We start from the raw sequence: 13,409 nt of genomic DNA, 5'->3' as shown, positions 1-13,409 counted from the left end.
AATAGGGGACTATCTTATTTTTCTAGCATAGTATCGGTGGCTGGGAGTTCCACCAACCCCATTTTTTTTTATCATTTTCCATATGTGTATCCCGGCAGTCTCATATCAATTAATTTATTTGGTTTTTAGTAGGGTCTGGAGTAAAGAAAAAAGGGGTGCTTTTTGACGTTTAGCCTGTGTGATTTAATACTTGTTTGGTTTGAATGATCTGGTGATATTTAAGTGGTTAAATGAGGGGCAGGCCTTGGCGCAATGGTTGGTGGACCACTGTTGTAGCCCTGAGGTCAAGGCATCAATACAGCCTTGTAACAAAAATTGCTTGGGGTTAAGCCTCTGTAGGAAAGTTGCCCTCCCTGCAACTCTGCTTGCATGGAAGCCTTTAGCACCGGGTTCGCATTTCTCTTGGATGGTTAAAAAGATTATTAATTTTTTTTTTTTGGGTGGGGTGGGGGGTTCAATACTACAAGAGTACCCCTTAATTACATTAAAAAAAATGATGTATCATCATCTTCCTAGCTGTCTTCCTTTTAAGCATATAAAAAAAGCAACACTTTAAATTGGTTATGCTCTAATGTTAGTTTTTGTGCATGAACAACTGAAGGACTACAATTTGTCATCATTCAATTTGTGACTGAAGGATTCAGTCATTAGAATTTCCATTGTCCCCAAATGGATATGGTTGCTTGGGTTGGGTGGCTGGGAGTTCCACCATCCCCGTATTACTTTTCATCTTAGAAGCCATGCAATCTGATGTTAATGAATTTTGTTTGTTTTTAGTAGGGACTGATATTGAAAAAAAAAGTACTTCTTGATGTTTTTCATTCACATTGATGCTGAAGTCTTTTCAAACATATCGAGATTTTAATTAATCTCCGCAAGACAAATTGCTGTCAAGTCATGCGAAATTAGTTGTACTAGATGGAGTGATTTATCTAGCGTTTTTATGTGCCTTGTCTTTATTCTTTCTTTCTCCACTTATCTTGATTGATTCCTATCTTCTTTCTCAGCAAAGCACCAAAAACACTAGAAAAGAAGTGAAGGAGGATTGATGGTGCTCAGAGGGCTTTATGGTTTTCTCCATGTTGCTCGCCTAATATGGCATTCCTTAGCTTATGAGGTTATATTATCTAGATTATTTAATGGTTGCCAAGTCAGGTACATATGAGTTTTGAAATATTTAATTAGTTGGATATCTTGTTGTCTAATTGCAGCTTCATAATTTGTAGATACAATTCACAATGTATAATTTTAGGCTTATGCATGGAAAAATAATTGCACAATGGAATGTTTTGGGCTTGATGATGTAGCTAAATTAGTTGATCTATTCCATTAATAGGTCATTAAGAGAGAAAAGAAAGGGCGTACCCAGTGCCGAAGCTCCCACACTGTGGAGTCTGGGGAAGGGACTTTCTAGGCAGGCTTACCCATACTTTTTGCAGAGAGGCTGATTCGAACCCACGACCTCCAGCGCACAATGGAGAGACACCACCATTGCGCCAAGCCCGCCCTTCATCATTAGGAGAGAAACCAACCCACTAAACAAGTGGGAAGTGTTTTAATGCAAAAGAAACACCCTATTTGTAGGCGAGCCTTTGAGTAAGTTGCACTATGGCAAACATTAAATTGTGAGTTTGACTCATGGAAAGTGCCTCTGATGTAGCCTTGAATGGGGGCTTACAACAAGGTCCAGCGCCACCTGGAAAATAGGAAAAGAAAACCAAAGAAGGGAATTTTGGTTAAGGGTTAAGGTGATTTTCTTGGGTTTTTAGGACTGAATAGGAAAATGTGGCTTTGGGAAAAGGACTATAGGCCCTAAATTTTTTGAGAGTTTTGGCCTATTCTGAGGTCTCTTAGATTTTAGAAGTTAGTTTAGGGAAACTAGGATCCTAGGTGAAAGGGGCTACTCAAGGAATTAGTGGGTCTCACTTTGATCAAGGGTTTGGGTTAAGGTGTTGTGTCCCTGTGATATCGGCCTTTTCTGAGTGGTATATATGTGATCAGAACTTGGACAGAATAGTGTCTGTTTTCTTAAGAAACCAGCTATTTAGGATCAATTTGCACTAATCATTGATGACTTAACCTGGAATATTCAAGTAGGTTATGTTTTGTATGTCTTTGGCTGAAGCTTTGGTTTTGTTTGATGAGACTAGCTAAGATTAATGCTAATTTTGGAGTCATAGAGCCCCACCTTGGATTCTAGAGGTTTTAACATTAGTAGATCAAAGACCGTTTATGCTGTGTAAATTTGGCTCCACTAAATGGACTATGAATGGTGAATGATGAGGAGAGTGATCCCTCTAAGTGATTAGTTTAGATATCTGGGTCAATTTTAAATAAAGAAGGTTGTAATGATGTTTACACATAATGAAAGTTGGATCAATGAAATGGAGTTGTGTCCGAAATCTTTTTGGTCATTGTATGGTTTTAAAAAGTTGAAGAAATTTTCAATGAATTGTAATACAGTAGGCTATGATTTAGAAGAGTAGTTTGGGCATCTAGGAAATGGGATATAGATAAACTAAGTCTAGAAGGGTGATGATGTTAAGATAGATGTAACTGGATCAAAGGAATTAAGAGAGCCCATGCAGGCTGAGAATTATCCTTGAAGAGGCAATTAAGATAGGCATGCTTCACTTAGGCCTTGTGTTAATTATGAACTTGAAAAGAGGTCAATGGTGGTTAGGGCTTCATGTTGCTGGCACCATGTAGGTGAGTTTTTGTGTGGTTGTCGTTAATGTTAGCGTGCTTCTTTCTTTGTACCCTTATTTACATGTATTGTGTAGGTAACCCTACTTAGTTGCACTAATGCTTAGTTGTTGTCATTGATTGATTGTTTTAAAAGATATGGGTTTGGTTTAGGCTATTGATCAAATAAAGCCTTTGGTTTATGTTGGGGTAGATGCTGAAAAACTAACAAATAGCTATTTCTGCTTCATTGTCAGTTTTTGTGCATCAACAACTAAACAAATACTGTCCGAATTATCGAATTTGTGACTGAAGAATATTATTGTTAGGAATCTCATAGTTGCTCTTATATTTCACCCGTAGAAGAGGAAACTGTCATAATTTTTTGGGTTTAGTTTACTGTCTGCAATATATTCTTTGTGAACCTTGTTTGTTTGGACTGAAATGAAATTGATTCTTTTAGGATGGATAAAATAGTTGAATTTCAGATATGTGCATCTTCTTTTGCCTTGTTAGGTATTGACTCGTATTTACGTAGTTTTGGGCTGCACCTTTATGTTTGGTTTATCATATGCCTTAGTGTACACATATTTTGTTTATGTAGGTTGGCCTTTATGTATGTATCAGCTCTTGATATCCTGTACTCGTAAACCTGGTAATGGAGATGGTGTGCTTGTTTCCGGTGGCTGAGAGTTCTACCTTTCCTGTATCATCATTTTTTTGAGAGTCCATGCAATCTAATGTTAATAAATAACTGTTTGGTTCTTTTGAGGGACTAACATTGAGAAAATAATTACTTTATTATGTTTTCCATTAAAACTGGTGGCCAAGTTATTTGAAACAGACAGAGATATTGATAAATTCTCACAATGCTCTGAAATTAAAGTTGAAGTCGAACTTAAAATTAAAACTGGTCTCTGTTTTGTTATGGTTTGGGCTATGTTAAATGCTTGCTTTTGTTGAAGGTGAATTAAAGAAATCATGTTTGCATCATGTTTTGAAAACTTGGTGAAATATTTTCAATGACACACGAACTGAGTATCAGGATTACATATGAAGGTAACTATTTTGGTTTCGATGTTTTTGGAATTCCACTAAAATCTGAATATTTTACCTTGGCGCATATAACAGTCTTAACTGCTGCTAACTTGTACTTCTTTGTTTGCATTTGCATCTCTATTATAGTGTAGGGATGGTATTGTTGGAAAGAAATGTTGTGTTTAATTTTATTGTTATTTGTTCATTGAAAATAGAAGTTAATTGAGAATGGATATAATTTAATGTTAACTGAAAATTCTGCGATGTATTTGTTGAATGTCATTGACTTTATTTATGCGGTTTCAGGGGCTTTGGTTCGAGGGTTTCATCCCAGATTTGGTCACCTGGGATATTTGAATGTGATTTTTGTATATATGCTGTGTCTCTATCTTTTTCAGATGCAACTTTACAGTTTCTATATCAGATTTTATATTGGGGTAAGAGTTAACTGATCGTAAACTCTGTGCTAGTTTTATCCAAATTGACAGTTGCAACCGTGCTTTGTGGCTTAACATTCAAAAAGTAATACCATCCCCAGTTTGGCAGGTGGGGTACCTCTTTCTGTTATTTATAGTCTTGCTTATAATAAATTGTGGTATTATTCAAAATTTCTAGTTGTTTGTTTTTCATCCATCTTTTCCTTTTTCCCCCTCCCCCTTGACAGGCTAAGAAATTCTCTAAAAAGGTAGTGGAATAATCAATGATGGGAAAGAAGACAATAATAAAGCATTCCTTGTGGAACGTTTGGGCAGTCATTTAACTTGTCTTGAGTGAAATAATGTTTCCTTTTGGATGCTATTGAGATTTTTCTCTTTTCTCTTTACCTTTCATGGATTAAGTTTAAAATGTTTGCAAACTCAATCAATTGCAACTTGCAAGCACAATCTTATTTTGGAAATTATCCCCTTCTTTGGAAGTATCAAAGAACAGGCTGCAGTTCAAGGATCTGTTCCTACATTTTCAAAGCTTTCCATGCCATTTAGTTCTACCTATATGATTTGTTGACTTGTCCTGAAGTTGCTAGAAAGAAGTGAAGTGTATGGCTAGCCCAATAATGAAAGTTTCTTCTGCAAGGTTTGTCCGCCACACTGCTCACAAAGGTGCTTCTCTACTCTTGCAGAACACTCCCCTACTGATGCATTTTCACATCCAGTTGCATCCGGGTTGAAAGCACTGTCGAAGTTGTCACAAGACAAATTGTTGTCATCCCATGCAAAATTAGCTGTAGAGGGATGTTGGATCTAGCAATAAGATATCTGTATCAGTGTTTTGATGTGCCTTACCTTTATTCCTTTCTTTTTCCATTGGTCATGACATATTCCCATCTTCCTTTCTCAATGCAGCACAAAACTGGGTAGAAAACAAACAAGATTGATGGTGCTCAAATTGCTTTACACCTTTCTCCAGATTGCTGTCAAGCTTGGCATAATATTCCCATCTTCCTTTCTCAATGCTTTCAAAACTGTAGCATTGACAGAAACGTCTCGGAACTCTGTGGGTTTTGCAGAAGGTAGCTTTGAAACGGTGCAAAGATGTTCAGAGTGGAGCTCTGATCTCTATGTTCCTCAGGTACAAAGAAGAGCTTTTGAACCGTGTTGGGAGAGGTCCTTTGCGTGGATTCATCATTTTGGCAATTTCCTTCTGCATTAGGTGTGTAGCTTGTCATTTCAGCCTCTGTGCATCTGACATCTGCAGCACCTGTAGCTCACCTACCCGAGTTGCCACATCAGATCTTCTATCTTCTCTTCCTCCGGTAAGGCAGCCCACCGGTGAAACAGCTTCTGCCGGAGCTTGCTCCTGACTGCCTTCGCTGCCGATATTCTTCCCAGATGCCATAATCACCCTCGCCTCATGAATCAATCGCCCATCCGGAGTAAAACCTTTCTGGTTGGGACCCCATTTGCACCGGGTAGCTAAAGCACATTCATTCACTATTCTGCAGCCATGCGTGAGTTGATGCTCTCTCATGTCCTCAAAAGTGTTTTGTACACCTCTCTACCTCATGACCCATAACCTTTCATGGATTAAGTTTAAAATGTTTGCAAACTCAATCAATTGCAACTTGCAAGCACAATCTTATTTTGGAAATTATCCCCTTCTTTGGAAGTATCAAAGAACAGGCTGCAGTTCAAGGATCTGTTCATACATTTTCAAAGCTTTCCATGCCATTTAGTTCTACCTATATGATTTGTTGACTTGTCCTGAAGTTGCTAGAAAGAAGTGAAGTGTATGGCTAACCCAATAATGAAAGTTTCTTCTGCAAGGTTTGTCCGCCACACTGCTCACACAGGTGCTTCTCTACTCTTGCAGAACACTCCCCTACTGATGCATTTTCACATCCAGTTGCACCCGGGTTGAAAGCACTGTCGAAGTTGTCACAAGACAAATTGTTGTCATCCCATGCAAAATTAGCTGTAGAGGGATGTTGGATCTAGCAATAAGATATCTGTATCAGTGTTTTGATGTGCCTTACCTTTATTCCTTTCTTTTTCCATTGGTCATGACATATTCCCATCTTCCTTTCTCAATGCAGCACAAAACTGGGTAGAAAACAAACAAGATTGATGGTGCTCAAATTGCTTTACACCTTTCTCCAGATTGCTGTCAAGCTTGGCATAATATGGTGTACTCCAGCCTTTGAGGTGTCATCTGTTTGTTGATGAGGAAGGTACATATGAGATTTGAAATAATTAGTTACTTGTACATTCTGCTGGCCTGATTTCTTTTACTGTAACTTCATTAATTGTGGATGTAAGTTATAATAGTAGGCTTATATGCATGGAAATATAGTTGCACAATGGATGGTCTATATTTGGGCTTGGTATTGTATTTATATTAGGTGATGTATATCATATGAAACTATTAGATCATCAAGTGTGAAACTGACTCACTAGACAAGTTGGAAAATGTTACATCCAATTGCCAAAAAACTTACCTTTTTAGTGGGGGTGAGCCTTTGTGTAGCGGCTAAGGTGCAATCATTGCAACCATCAGGTTGCAGGTTCCAAACATGGAAACTGCCTCTGATGTAGCCATGAGTGAGGGCTTTCAAATTCGGGCCAATGCTGCCAGGAAATTAGAAAAACAGAACCAAAAGGGGGAATTTTGGTTTGGTGCTTTAAGGTGATTGTCTAGAGTTTCAGGCACTAATAGGAAATGTGGCTTTGGCAATAGGGATTGTAGGTCCTAATGAAGGACCTTCACAGTTTTCTGCCTCTTCTATGGGCTCCCTACTTTATAGGGTCAGTTGATGGAAACTAGGAACCCTTGTCAAATGGAATTAAGAGGGGGTATCATTTGGATTGATTGTTAGGGTCAGGTTGCTGCATATTACTTTTGAATAGCAGTATATTCTGATTGGGGAGCGTTGGAGATCTAAATTTGGATCAAATAGTTTTATTAATTTTATTATTATTATTATTATTATTATTATTATTATTATTATTATTGTTATTTTTAAATAAACATTAGCAACTGAATTTTAAAAAAAAAAAACCATTAGCAACCGAATTTAAAAAAAAAAAAAAAAAGGACTGATCTTTATTATTGATGGTTGTTATATTGCTGTTGTGAGAGTTTTATTGGGATATTTGGTATGTGTGGGAACATCCTTTGGTGTGTGGGAACATTAGATCACTCCACAAGTTATGTATGTGTACATATATATTTGTTCCTATAGTTCGCACATATACTTGAAAAAATGGGACTGATCTTTATTATTGATGGTAGTTATATTGCTGCTGTGAGATTTATTGAGATATTTGGTATGTGTGGGAATATCTTTTGGTGTGTGGGAACATTAGATCACTCCACAAATTATGTATGTGTATGTATATAGTTGTTCCTATAGTTTGCACATATACTTGAAAAAATTCTAATATAGAAGTAGGCTGTTGTCTTTGTTTGATTTTTTTTTTTTTTTTCTTGGATTATAGATAGAACAATTGCATATCGAAGAGGCTTCAGACCTGCCATGGCAACTGGGTAGCAATACCAATGAATAGTGTGATTATAGGTATGTTGCTTCAATTTAGTAGTGGCCTTGTTCATACCTACTAGCTCACTTATTGCATGCATCTTGTTGGAAATTAGACCATATGTGGTTAAAATATACAGTTTGCCACAACCTAGCAATTTAAGGATTTCAGGAGATTTGTGGTGGAAAATTGTTCTTAAATGTGATGTGCCAATAAAGTCCCTTAATTAGATGACGTGTGGCAAATGGAGTGTACAGTTGGAAGAAAAGCTTGGATTTTTGGTGTCTTAAAAAAAAAAGCTACCTGATTCAGCGTGTCATCAGCGCGTCAAAGATACATTAGTATAAGGTATTCCACTCATTTTCTCTTTTAAGTTAAATCGTTAAATGTGTCATGCCAATAATCAGACAATTTATGGTGATAATATAATGCTATTGCTCTAACTCTCTAACTAGCAAGGTAATGATTTATGGAGATGTATGTATACCTTTCCTTGATGTAAATTGTAAGGTGCCCATAAAGCTGGTTAATGAGATGAGATATCTTGTTGATGGCATATGATGTCATAAAGAAGGGTTGGATTTTGCCTTTAGAAAAGTAAACCACTTTATGTAGCCCCTTAGAGAATGACACCTTGCATTAGTATGTGATGTACAACTCTCTCTCTAAAAAATCCAATATGGTCACCAATATGATGTACATATTTGTATAGTTGGCATGTATACTTGTAAAAATACTTATAAAATAAATAGTTGTTGTATGTTGTGGATTTTCTTTGTTGGCTCATTGAAGGAACAATTACGTATCAAAGAGGCTTGCAAACTTGTCATGGCAACTGGTTAGCATGTACACACACTATTGTGATTTTAGGTATGTTTATTATATTTAGGGGTGGTGATAGTCATAACTTTATGTAGCCCCTTAGAGAATGACACCTTGCATTAGTATGTGGTGTACAACTCTCTCTAAAAAATCCAATATGGTCACCAATATGATGTACATATTTGTATAGTTGGCATGTGTACTTGTAAAAATACTTATAAAATAAATAGTTGTCGTATGTTGTGGATTTTCTTTGTTGGCTCATTTAAGGAACAATTACGTATCAAAGAGGCTTGCAAACTTGTCATGGCAACTGGTTAGCATGTACACACACTATTGTGATTTTAGGTATTGTTTATTATATTTAGGGGTGGTGATAGTCATAACTTTAAGCTCATTTATTGCATACATCATGTCAGAAATTATATAATACATGGGTAGAATATGACAGTTTGCTACATCCTAGCAATATAAAGGATTTAAGGAGATTTGTGGTGGTATACTTTTCTCAATATGATGTGTTGATAATAATGTTCAATTAGATGACATGATGGTAGATGGATGGAAAGTCAGAAAAAAAGTTGGGATTTTGCTTTTGAGAAAAAATAACTACTTGATGCAACATGTCATTAATCCGCCGAGAATGTCACCTTATATGTGTATAGGGTATACCACTCATTGAACCTTTTGAAATCCCAAATTTGTTAGGTTTGACCTTATTGTATCGTATAAACTAACCTATTAGGTGTATCATTCGGTAATGAAACCTATTATAACAAGAATGCAATAGGAGTGGTGATGTTCATTACTTTAAGCTCACTTATTGCGTACATTGTGTTAAAAATTCTGTAATATGTGGCTAGAAACTTAGAATATGACAGTATGCCACAACCTAGTAATGCAAAGGATTTAAGAAGATCTGTGGTAGTATACATTTCTCAACGTGATGTCTCGATAATGACCCTTGATTAGATGACATGATGGCAAATGGTGTGGGAAGTCTGAAAAAAAAGTTGGATATTGCCTCCTGAGAAAAAATAAGCAACTTGATGCAACATGTCATTAATTCATCGCAGAATGGCACCTTATTTGCATATAGGGTATACCACTCATTGAATCTTTAAAAATCTCGAATTTGTTAGATCCAACCTTATTGTCTCGTATAAACTAACCTATTAAATGTGTCATTTGATAATTAGACATTTTTATGGTGAGAATGCAATAGGAGTGGTGACGTAGGCAATAATGAGCTTAAAGTTATTAATACATCATGTCAGAAATTATATAATATGTAGTTAGAATATGACAATTTGCTTCAACCTAGCAATGTAAAAGATTTAAGGAAATTTGTGGTGGTATACCTTTCTCAGTGTGATGTGCCAATAATGACCCTGGATTAAATGACATAATGCAGATGGAGTGGAAAATCTGAAAAAAGCTGAAATTTTGCTACCTGGTGCAACATGTTATTAATCATTGCAGAATGGCACCTTATATGAGTATATGGTATATCACTCATTGAATCCTTGAAAATTATACCATATGTAGTTAAAATATAACAATTTGCCACAACCTAGCAATGTAAAAATTTAAAGAGATTTGTGGTGCTATACCTTTCTTAATATGATGATGTGCCTTGAATGACCATCGATTAAATGACATGATGCAGATGGAGAGGAAAGTCTGAAAAAAGCTAGAATTTTGCTACCTGATGCAATTTGTCATTAATTCATTGTAGAATGACACCTTACATGATTATAGGGTATATCACTCATTAAATCCCTTAAAATTCCGAATTTGTTAGGTCCGGCCGTTGTATAAAGTAACCTACTAAATGTGTCTTGTCGGTATTCAGACCTTTTATGGTGACTTGGTGAGAATGTAATAGTTCTTCTCCAACTAGCAACGTAATGGTTTATGTAGATTTGTGGAGTTGTACTTATACTTTAATGTAAGGCGGCAAAAAAGTGGCTCGATGAGATGAGATATATAGCTTATGTTGTGTGGTTTCGTATAGAATGGTTAGATTGCACGCCTATGGTAGAGTAAACCGCTTAAAGTGGTGTTCTAAAATTTGAAAAAAAACCAATAATTGTTAGAGGAAACAATATGAAACATATTTATTTGTGTAGTTCGCATATATACTTGTGAAAATTCTTATAGAAGGAATGGTTGTTTGCATAGTTATTCTAGGTATATTTATTCTATTTAGGAGTGTTGATGTTCATAACTTTAAGCTCACTTATCGCCTACATCACGTCAGAAATTATATAATACGTGGTTAGAATATGACAATATGCCACAACCTAGCAATATAAAGGATTTAAGAAGACTTGTGGTGGTCTACCTTTCCCAACGTGATGTGCTGATAATCACACTCGATTAAATGACATGATGGCAGATGGTGTGGACAGTTAGAAAATAGCTGGGATTTTGCTCTTGAGAAAATATAAACTACTTGATGCAACATGTCATTAATTTGTCGCAGAATGGCACCTTACATGTGCATAGGGTACACCACTCGTTTATTCATTTAAAATTCTGAATTTGTTAGGTTTGACCTTATTGTCTCATATAAACTAACCGACTAAGTGTATCATTCGATAATGAGACCTTTTATAGTGCAAATTCAATAGAAGTGGTGATGTTTATAACTTTAAGCTTACTCATCGCCTACATCATGTAAAAAATTATATAATATGCAGTTAGAATATGATAGTGTGGCACAACTTAGCAGTGTAAAGGATTTAAGAAGATTTGTGGTGGTATACCTTTCTTATTGTGATGTCTCAACAATGACCCTCGATTTGATGACATGATGGCAGATGGATTGGAAAGTTTGAGAAAAGTTGGGATTTTGCTCGTGAGAAAAGATAAGCGACTTGATGCAACATGGCTTTAAATTCGTTGTAGAATGACACCTTACATGTGTATAAGGGTATACCACTTATTGAATCTCTAAAAATCCCGAATTTGTTAGGTTGGCCTTCTTTTCTTGTATAAACTAACTTCTTAAATGTATTAATTCGATAATCAGACCTTTTATGGCGAGAATGACTTTAAGCTTACTTATCGTCTGTATCATGCCATAATTTATATAATATGCAGTTAGAATACAACAGTTTGCCACAACCTAGCAATGTAAAGAAGATTTGTTGTGGTATACCTTTGTCGACATGATGTGCCGATAACGACCGTTGATTGGATGACATGATGGCAGATGGAGTGGAAAGTCTGAAAAAAAAACTGGAATTTTGCTACCTGATGCAACATGTCATTAATTCATTACAAAATGACACCTTACATGAGTATAAGGTATACCACTCATTGAATTCTTGAAAATACCAAATTTGTTAGGTCCGACTTTATTGTGTTGTACAAAGTAATCTATTAAATGTGTCATGTCGATAATCAGACCTTTTATGGCAGGAATGCAATAGTTTTGCTCCAACCAGCAACGTAATGGTTTATGTAATACTTAAATGTAAGGTGCCCAAAAAGTGGCTTGATGAGATGAGATATATAGCTTATGTCGTGTAGTAGAGTAAACCACTTAAAGTGGTGTTCCAAAATAAAAATAAAAAAACAACCACTTAGCTTAGCATGTCATCAGCTTTTAGAGAATGACACCTTACATTAGTATACTCTTTCTTTTAAAAAATCCAATTTTGTCACCTTTATGTGTTAACGCTAATGGAAGAATAAAACCAATAATTCTTAGAGGAAAACGATATAAAACATATTTATTCGTATAGTTTGCATGTATACTTGTGAAAATTCTTATAGAAGGAATGGTTGTTCGCATAGTTATTCTAGGTATATTTATTCTATTTAGGAGGGGTATGCTGCTCACTTATCGTCATCACGTTAGAAATTATATAATATGTGGTTAGAAAATGATAGTTTGTCACAACCTAGCAATATGTAAAGGACTTAAGAAGACTTGTGGTGGTTTACCTTTCTTAACGTGATGTGCCGAAAATGACGCTCGATTAAATGACATGATGGCAAATGGGGTGGATAGTCAGAAAAAAGTTGGGATTTTGCTCTTGAGAAAAAAGTAAACTACCTGATGCAACATGTCATTAATCTGTCGCAGAATGACACCTTACATGTGTATAAGGTATACGACTCATTGAATCATTTCAAACTGAATTTGTTAGGTTTGATTGTCTTATATAAACTAAATTATTAAGTGTATCATTCAATATTGAGACCTTTTATAGCGCGAATGCAATAGAAGTGGTGGTTTGTATCACTTTAAGCTTACTCATCGCCTACATCATATTGAAAATTATATAATAGGCGGTTAGAATATGATAGTTTGCCACAACTTAGCAGTTTAAAGGATTTAAGAACATTTGTGATGGTATACCTTTCTCATTGTGATGTCTCAACAATGACCCTCGATTTGATGACATGATGGCTGATGGATTGGAAAGTTTGAGATGAAGTTGGAATTTTGCCCGTGGGAAAAAAAAAGCTACTTGATGCAACATGACTTTAAATTCGTCGTGGAATGGCACCTCACATGTGTATAGGGTATACCACTCATTGAATCCCAAAAAATCCCGAATTTGTTAGGTCGGCCTTCTTGTCTCGTATAAACTAATCTGTTTAATTTTTCGATAATTAGACCTTTTATGGCGAGAATGCAATAGGAGTGGTTAAGCTCACTTATCACCTATATCACGTCAGAATTTATATAATATGTGGTTAGAATACTATAGTTTGCACAACTTAGCAATGTAAAGGATTTAAGGAGATTTGTTGTGATATACCTTTGTTGACGTGGTGTTCCGATAATGACCTTTGATTAGATGACATGATGGCAGATAGAGTGGAAAGTCTGAAAAAACTGGAATTTTCGCTACCTAATGCAACATA

General features: G+C 35.8%; 1 long non-coding RNA gene across 3 annotated transcripts in view; it reads left to right on the top strand.

Moving 5' to 3' along the window:
• The window catches only part of LOC149027583 (uncharacterized), a 50,992-nt gene that overhangs the window by 17,863 nt on the left and 19,720 nt on the right, over positions 1-13,409 (top strand). For 2 of the 3 annotated variants that reach the window (XR_016174717.1, XR_016174715.1), the window contains exons 7-9: positions 1,008-4,269; positions 4,388-6,391; positions 7,659-8,048. This is a non-coding gene — a long non-coding RNA (uncharacterized LOC149027583). The remainder of the gene's footprint in view (positions 1-1,007; positions 4,270-4,387; positions 6,392-7,658; positions 8,049-13,409) is intronic. The other variant, XR_016174716.1, reaches the window with a different exon arrangement.

The sequence above is a fragment of the Hakea prostrata genome, chromosome 1 (assembly GCF_041222555.1).
Source record: "Hakea prostrata isolate BN-2017 chromosome 1, UWA_Hpros_2, whole genome shotgun sequence".
Lineage (NCBI taxonomy): Eukaryota > Viridiplantae > Streptophyta > Magnoliopsida > Proteales > Proteaceae > Hakea > Hakea prostrata.
Note: the sequence above shows the minus strand (reverse complement) of the source record. Positions and strands in the feature narration are given on the sequence as shown.